Below are 7801 nucleotides of genomic sequence, written 5' to 3' on the forward strand. Positions count from 1 at the left end.
GTTGTGACAGGAATGTACTATGCAAGACAGCATTGAAATGCTTTTTATTTATCCATGTGCAGAGACTACACAGACCTCTAATACCTCAGATTTGGGGGGAGGGTGAGCAATGCAGTGTCTTAAAGTCACAGAGCCATGAGGAAAGGGGCATTAGGGAGATGTGCTTTACATATATCTTTAGTTTAAATTTGTGAGGAAATGGTTGGCTGTTTCTGACCATAATTTAATGCATGAACAAACCAGGGCTGATTGGTGCCCCATTATTTCATATATATATATAAGATTTTATTTATTTATTTGACAGAGAGAGGAGTGGCAGAGGGAGAGGGAGAAGCAGACTCCCCACTGAGCAGGGAGCCCGATGCAGGACTCGATCCCAGGACCCCGGGGATCATGACCTGAGCCAAAGGCAGACGCTTAACTGATTGAGCCAACCAGGTGCCCCTTTCAGCTGTATATATTATCTTTTCTTCCATCTTAACTCACATTATGCCATTCCAGTGAGGCTTGGGAAATGGGTTGTGTAGCAGACTGAAATTTGCCCCCCCAAATTCATATTTTGAGGCCCTAACTCCCAATGTGATGATATTTGGAGATGGGGCCTGTAGGAGATAATATGGGTTAGATGAGGTCATGAAAGTGAGGTCCTCATAATAGGATTAGTGCCCTTATATGAAAAGGAGGAGACATGAGAGCTCAATCTCTACCATGTAGGGACACAGTATGAAGGTGGCCATCTGCAAGCCAGGAAGAAAGTTCTCACCAGGAACTGAATTGCCTAGCACCTTGATCTTGAACTTCTAGCCTCTAAAATTGTGAGAAATAAATTTCTGTTGTTTAAGTCATCCAGTCTATGGTATTTTGTTATGGCAGCCCAAGCAGACATAATATCAGTTGTGACCTTGGCAATGAGGCTTAAGCAATTTTCCTTCCAGGTCAGCACTTACATTTTTTCCAGGCATATATGTCTGTCTTTTATCTTACCCTGTTTCAAAGAGCGAATTTATTTAAATCCTACACTAACCGTTATAACTCCTTGCCAAACTCACTTGATTCTCATTGTTGGAAATATTGGGAAAGAGAGTTTCAGTGTGTTAAAATCTTCTTTCCCCTCAATTGTAAGCTATTTCTTGATTTCTATGGAAAGAATCCAGTTTTATTCAATTTCTATCTTCTCAGCAGAGAAAGACTTTAGCCCCATGAGAATCTAAGCACTGCAGTTTATCTTTAGATGTCCAAATGATTCATTCTACTATGCCCAAATGTTTAAGATGATGAACTTTGTGTGACCACACTTTAATTCTTGAGAATCAGGCCTTCCAGATTCTTCTGTAGAAAATAGAGCATTGCTACTGGGCATTGTATAGAGGTAGGGGCATTCACTTACTTTGGGACACAATCTTTGGCCTAGTAAAACCAACTTCTGGGAGAAACAAACTCAGAAGTACTTGGCAACAGGCCAAGTGAGCCTCCTGTATTTATATTAACAGACTGTGAAGGAGGTCCTGGGGAGGAGTCTAAGATCAATAGGCAGCATCACAGTCTCAGCCAGAGGAGGACCTTCATGGGCCTTGGACTCATAGATCCATCTCAACAGATTTTGGCTGTGGTGTCAGGGAATCTACATCAAACTGATGGGAGCATATTCAATCAACTCTTAAGGATGCCACTGCCTCTAGCCTTCCTACAAATATTGTTAGTCAGCAACAAGTAGGTGAAGGGGATTGAGGTTTATACAGATAGTATTTCAAAGAACTTAGAAAAGTTCTTATTTCCCTGTGATATTCTGAAGCCACTGGAAAATCTCTTTAAGGGTCACTTCTCCCTTGGATAAGATCTTTGTAATACCCTCCAGTGACTTCTAGGAGGACATTTTATTTGGCCTGTTAATTGTAAAGCAAATTGTTTAAAATGATAAGTTGCAAATTGATGGGTATGCAAGACTAATGAGTGTAAATGATTGTTAGAAAATATTTTATTGAACTGATACATTAACTGCTTGTATTGAGATTTCTGATTAAAATATTTCCTTAAGCAATAATTGTCTGGTGATTGAAATAACTGAAAAAAATCATAAAATAAGAAATAATTGTTTAAAATAGTTTAAATTGCTTGTTGAAGTACATTAAAAATATTTTAGAGTGCTTGGTTCCCTTTGGAGCTGAACTATAGTTTCTTTCTCTAAATAATAATGCCCTAGGACTAAACTCTAGACTGTACAGCCTAACCTCCTAGAACTCAAATTTTAACGTGCCTATGAATCATCTGGAGGGGTCTTATTAAAAATGCAGATTCTGATTAAGTAGGTCTGGAGTACGATCTGAGGTTCTGCATTTCATTTTTTAAATTTATTTATTTATTTTAAAGATTTTATTTATTTATTTGACAGAGATAGAGAGAGAGCACAAGTAGGCAGAGAGGCAGGCAGAGGGAGAGGGAGAAGCAGGCTCTCCACCGAGCAGGGAGCCCGATGCGGGACTCGATCCTGGGACTCCAGGATCATGACCTGAGCCGAAGGCAGTCGCTTAACCAACTGAGCCACCCAGGCACCCGAGGTTCTGCATTTCTTTTTTTTTTTTAAATTTTTATTGTTATGTTAATCACCATATATTACATCATTAGTTTTTGGTGCAGTGTTCCATGATTCATTGTTTGTTCATAACACCCAGTGCTCCATGCAGAACGTGCCCTCCTCAATACCCATCACCAGGATAACCCATCCCCCTCCCCCCCCTCCCCTCTAGAACCCTCAGTTTGTTTTTCAGAGTCCATCATCTCTCATGGTTCGTCTCCCCCTCTGACATACTCCCCTTTTCTTCCTCTCCTGTTATCTTCTTCTTTTTCTTTTTTCTGAAAATATGTTGCGTTATTTGTTTCAGAAGTACAGATCTGTGATTCAACAGTCTTGCACAATTCACAGCGCTCACCGTAGCACATACCCTCCCCAATGTCTATCACCCAGCCACCCCATCCCTCCCACCCCCAACCACTCCAGTAACACTCAGTTTGTTTCCTGAGATTAAGAATTCCTCATATCAGTGAGGTCATGTGATACATGTCTTTCTCTGATTGACTTATTTCACTCAGCATAACACCCTCCAGTTCCATCCACGTCGTTGCAAATGGCAAGAGCTCATTCCTTTTGATGGCTGCATAATATTCCATTGTGTATATATACCACTTCTTCTTTATCCATTCATCTGTCGATGGGCATCTTGGCTCTTTCCACAGTTTGGCTATGGTGGACATTGCTGCTATAAACATTGGGGTACACGTACCCCTTCGGGTCCCTACATTTGTATCTTTGGGGTAAATACCCAGTAGTGCAATTGCTGGATCGAACGGTAGCTCTAATTTAAACTGTTTGAGGAACCTCCATACTGTTTTCCAGAGTGGTTGCACCAGCTTGCATTCCCACCAACAGTGTAGAAGGGTTCCCCTTTCTCCACATCCCCGCCAACATCTGTTGTTCCCTGACTTGTTAATTTTAGCCATTCTGACGGGTGTCAGGTGGTATCTCATTGAGGTTTTGATTTGGAATTCCCTGATGTCGAGCGATGTTGAGCACTTTTTCATGTGCCTGTTGGCCATTTGGATGTCTTCTTTGGAGAAATGTCTGTTCATGTCTTCTGCCCATTTCTTGATTGGATGATTTGTTCTTTGGGTGTTGAGTTTGATAAGTTCTTTATAGATTTTGGATACTAGCCCTTTATCTGATATGTCATTTGCAAATATTTTCTCCCAATCTGTCGGTTGTCTTTTGGTTTTGTGGACTGTTTCTTTTGCTGTGCAAAAGCTTTTTATCTTGATGAAATCCCAATAGTTCATTTTTGCCTGGGCTTCCCGTGCCTTTGGCGATGTTTCTAGGAAGAAGTTGCTGCGGCTAAGGTCGAAAAGGTTGCTACCTATGTTCTCCTTTAGGATTTAGATGGACTCCTGTCTCACGTTTAGGTCTTTCAACCATTTGGAGTCTATTCTTGTGTGTGGTGTAAGGAAATGGTCCAGTTTCATTCTTCTGCATGTGGCTGTCCAATTTTCCCAACACCATTTGTTGAAGAGACTGTCTTTTTGCCATTGGACATTCTTTCCTGCTTTGTCAAAAATAAGTTGACCGTAGAGTTGAGGGTCCATTTCTGGGCTCTCGATTCTGTTCCATTGATTTATGTGTCTGTTTTTGTGCCAGTACCAAACTGTCTTGATGATGACAGCTTTGTAATAGAGCTGGAAGTCCGGAATTGTGATGCCGCCAGCTTTACTTTGCTTTTTCAGTATTCCTCTGGCTATTCTGGGTCTCTTCTGGTTCCATACAAATTTTAAGATTATTTGTTCCATTTCTTTGAAAAAAGTGGATGGTATTTTGATGGGGATTGCATTGAATGTGTAGATTGCTCTAGGTAGCATTGACATCTTCACAATGTTGATTCTCCCAGTCCATGAGCATGGAACGTTTTTCCATTTCTTTGTGTCTTCTTCAATTTCTTTCATGAGTATTTTATAGTTTTCTGAGTACAGATCCTTTGCCTCTTTGGTTAGATTTATTCCTAGGTATCTAATGGTTTTGGGTGCAATTGTAAATGGGATAGAATCCTTGATTTGTCTCTCTTCTGTCTTGTTGTTGGTGTATAGGAATGCCACTGATTTCTGTGCATTGATTTTATATCCTGCTACTTTACTGAATTCCTGTATGAGTTCTAGCAGTTTTGGGGTGGAGTCTTTTGGGTTTTCCACATACAGTATCATATCATCTGCAAAGAGTGAGAGTTTGACTTCCTCTTTGCCGATTTGGATGCCTTTGATTTCTTTTTGTTGTCTGATTGCTGTGGCTAGGACTTCTAATACTATGTTGAATAGCAGTGGTGAGAGTGGACATCCCTGCCGCGTTCCTGACCTTAGGGGGAAAGCGCTCAGTCTTTCCCCATTGAGAATGATATTCGCTGTAGGTTTTTCATAGATGGCTTTTATGATATTGAGGTATGTACCCTCTATCCCTATACTCTGAAGAGTTTTGATCAAGAAAGGATGTTGTACTTTGTCAAATGCTTTTTCTGCATCTATTGAGAGGATCATATGATTCTTGCTCTTTCTTTTGTTAATGTATTGTATCACGTTGATTGATTTGCGGATGTTGAACCAGCCTTGCAGCCCAGGAATAAATCCCACTTGGTCCTGGTGAATAATCCTTTTAATGTACTGTTGGATCCTATTGGCTAGTATTTTGGTGAGAATTTTTGCATCCATGTTCATCAAGGATATTGGTCTGTAATTCTCTTTTTTGATGGGGTCTTTGTCTGGTTTTGGGATCAAGGTAATGCTGGCCTCATAAAATGAGTTTGGAAGTTTCCCTTCCATTTCTATTTTTTGGAACAGTTTCAGGAGAATAGGTATTAATTCTTCTTGAAATGTCTGATAGAATTCCCCCGGGAAGCCATCTGGCCCTGGGCTTTTGTTTCTTGGGAGATTTTTGATGACTGTTTCAATTTCCTTAGTGGTTATAGGTCTGTTCAGGTTTTCTATTTCTTCCTGGTTCAATTTTGGTAGTTGATACATCTCTAGGAATGCACCCATTTCTTCCAGGTTCTCTAATTTGCTGGCATAGAGTTGCTCATAATATGTTCTTATAATTGTTTGTATTTCTTTGGTGTTGGTTGTGATCTCTCCTCTTCCATTCATGATTTTGTTGATTTGGGTCATTTCTCTTTTCTTTTTGATCAGTCTGGCCAGGGGTTTATCAATCTTGTTAATTCTTTCAAAGAACCAGCTCCTAGTTTCGTTGATCTGTTCTACTGTTCTTTTGGTTTCTAGTTCATTGATTTCTGCTCTGATCTTTATGATTTCTCTTCTCCTGCTGGGTTTAGGCTTTATTTGCTGTTCTTTCTCCAGCTCCTTTAGGTGTAGGGTTAGGTTGTGTATTTGAGACCTTTCTTGTTTCTTGAGAAAGGCTTGTATTGCTATATACTTTCCTCTCAGGACTGCCTTTGCTGTATCCCAAAGATTTTGAACAGTTGTGTTTTCATTTTCATTGGTTTCCATGAATTTTTTTAATTCTTCTTTAATTTCTTGGTTGACCCATTCATTCTTTAGTAGGATGCTCTTTAGCCTCCATGTATTTGAGTTCTTTCCGACTTTCCTCTTGTGGTTGAGTTCTAGTTTCAAAGCACTGTGGTCTGAAAATATGCAGGGAATGATCCCAATCTTTCGGTACCGGTTGAGACCTGATTTGTGACCTAGGATGTGATCAATTCTGGAGAATGTTCCATGGGCACTAGAGAAGAATGTGTATTCCGTTGCTTTGGGATGGAATGTTCTGAATATGTCTGTGAAGTCCATTTGGTCCAGTGTGTCATTTAAAGTCTTTATTTCCTTGTTGATCTTTTGCTTAGATGATCTGTCCATTTCAGTCAGGGGGGTGTTAAAGTCCCCCAGTATTATTGTATTGTTGTCAATGTGTTTCTTTGCTTTTGTTATTAATTGCCTTATATAATTGGCTGCTCCCATGTTCGGGGCATAGATATTTATAATTGTTAGATCTTCTTGTTGGATAGACCCTTTAAGTAGGATATAGTGTCCTTCCTCATCTCTTATTACAGTCTTTGTTTTAAAATCTAGTTTGTCTGATATAAGGATTGCCACCCCAGCTTTCTTTTGGTGTCCATTAGCATGGGAAATGGTTTTCCACCCCCTCACTTTCAATCTGGGGGTGTCTTTGGGTCTAAAATGCGTCTCTTGCACACAGCATATGGATGGGTCTTGTTTTTTAATCCAATCTGATAGCCTGTGTCTTTTGATTGGGGCATTTAGCCCATTTACATTCAGGGTAAGTATTGAAAGGTATGAATTTAGTGCCATTGTATTACCTGTAAGGTGACTGTTAACTGTCTGTTGTCTGTGTTCGTTTCTGCTCTTTGCTGCTTTTAGGTTCTCTCTTTGCTTAGAGGACCCCTCTCAATATTCCTTGGAGGGCTGGTTTCGTGTTTGCAAATTCCTTTAGTTTTTGTTTGTTCTGGAAGCTTTTTATCTCTCCTTCTATTTTCAATGATAGCCTAGCTGGATATAGTATTCTTGGCTGCATATTTTTCTCGTTTAGTGCTCTGACGATATCTTGCCAGTCCTTTCTGGCCTGCCAGGTCTCTGTGGATAGGTCTGTTGCCAATCTAATGTTTCTACCATTGTAGGTTACATATCTCTTCTCCCGAGCTGCTTTCAGGATTTTCTCTTTGTCTCTGAGACTCGTAAGTTTTACTATTAGATGTCGGGGTGTTGACCTATTATTATTGATTTTGAGAGGGGTTCTCTGTGCCTCCTGGATTTTGATGCTTGTTTCCTTCCTCACATTAGGGAAGTTCTCTGCTATTATTTGCTCCAATGTACCTTCTGCCCCTTTCTCTCTCTCTTCTTCTTTTGGGATCCCAATTATTCTAATGTTGTTTCGTCTTATCGTATCACTTATCTCTCGAATTCTGCCCTCGTGATCCTGTAATTGTTTCTCTCTCTTTTTCTCAGCCTCTTTATTTTCCATCATTTGGTCTTCTATATCGCTGATTCTCTCTTCTGCCTCATTTATCCTAGCAGTTAGTGCCCCCATTTTTTATTGCACCTCATCAATAGCCTTTTTGATTTCGATTTGGTTAGATTTTAGTTCTTTTATTTCTCCAGAAAGGGTTTCTCTAATAACTTCCACGCTTTTTTCAAGCCCAGCTAGTATCTTTAAAGTCATGATTCTGAACTCTAGGTCTGACATCGTACTAATGTCCGTATTGAGTAGGTCCCTGGCTGACGGTACTACCTCTTGTTCTTTTTGCTG

The sequence above is a fragment of the Callorhinus ursinus genome, unplaced genomic scaffold (assembly GCF_003265705.2).
Source record: "Callorhinus ursinus isolate GAN/ISIS: 27379988/994484 unplaced genomic scaffold, GSC_fseal_2.0 scaffold130, whole genome shotgun sequence".
Classification (NCBI taxonomy): domain Eukaryota; kingdom Metazoa; phylum Chordata; class Mammalia; order Carnivora; family Otariidae; genus Callorhinus; species Callorhinus ursinus.